Source organism: Trichechus manatus, unplaced genomic scaffold (genome assembly GCF_000243295.1).
Source record: "Trichechus manatus latirostris isolate Lorelei unplaced genomic scaffold, TriManLat1.0 scaffold00081, whole genome shotgun sequence".
NCBI classification, from domain to species: Eukaryota; Metazoa; Chordata; class Mammalia; order Sirenia; family Trichechidae; genus Trichechus; species Trichechus manatus.
In genome coordinates, this window is record NW_004444017.1 from 4,004,630 (window position 1) to 4,005,528 (window position 899).

The window sequence follows — 899 nt, forward strand, 5'->3', positions numbered from 1 at the left end:
AGCAGACTTAATGGTCTGAGTCTGGAGAAACCCCGGAAAGCATGGCCCCTGGATTCTCTATCAGCCCAGAACTAAAACTATTTCCGAGGCCAACTCTTCAGACAGGGATTGGACTGGACTGTGGGACATAAAGTGGTACTCATGATGAGTGTGCCTCTTAGCTTAAGTAGATACAAGAGACCAAAGGGGCAGCTTCTGTCTGGAGGTGAGATGGGAAGGCAGAGAGTGTTAGGAGCTGGTTGAATGGACATGGGGAATCAGGTGGAAAGGAGGAGTGTGCTGTCGCAGAATGGGGTGAGCAATTAGGGTCACATAACAATGTATGTATAAAATTTTGGGAGACTAAGTTGAAATGTAAACTTCATTTCAACTACAACAATAAAAAAAAGAGGATAATAAATAAATAAAAATAAAAAAAACTATAATGAGATACCATCTCACCCTAACAAGACTAGCATTATTCCAAAAAACAAAAGCTAATAAATGTTAGAGAGGTTGTGGAGAACTGGAACACTTGTACACTGTTCGTGAGAATGTAAAATGGTACAACCACTTTGGAAACTGATTTGGGGCTTCCTTAAAAAGCTAGAAATAGAAGTACCATACAATCCAGTAATTCCGCTCCTTGGAATATATCCTAGAGAAATAAGAGCCATTACATGAATAGATATATGCATGCTTGTCTTAGTCATCTAGTGCTGCTACAACAGAAATATCACAAGTGGATGGCTTTAACAAAGAGAAATTTATTTTCTCACAGTCTAGTAGGCTAAAAGTCCAAATTCAGGGTGTCAGCTCCAGGAAAAGTCTTTCTCTCTCTGTCAGCCTTGTCATCAATGTTTTTCTGGACTAGTAGCTTCTCTGCACAGGGACCCCGGGTCCAAAGGACACGCTCTGTT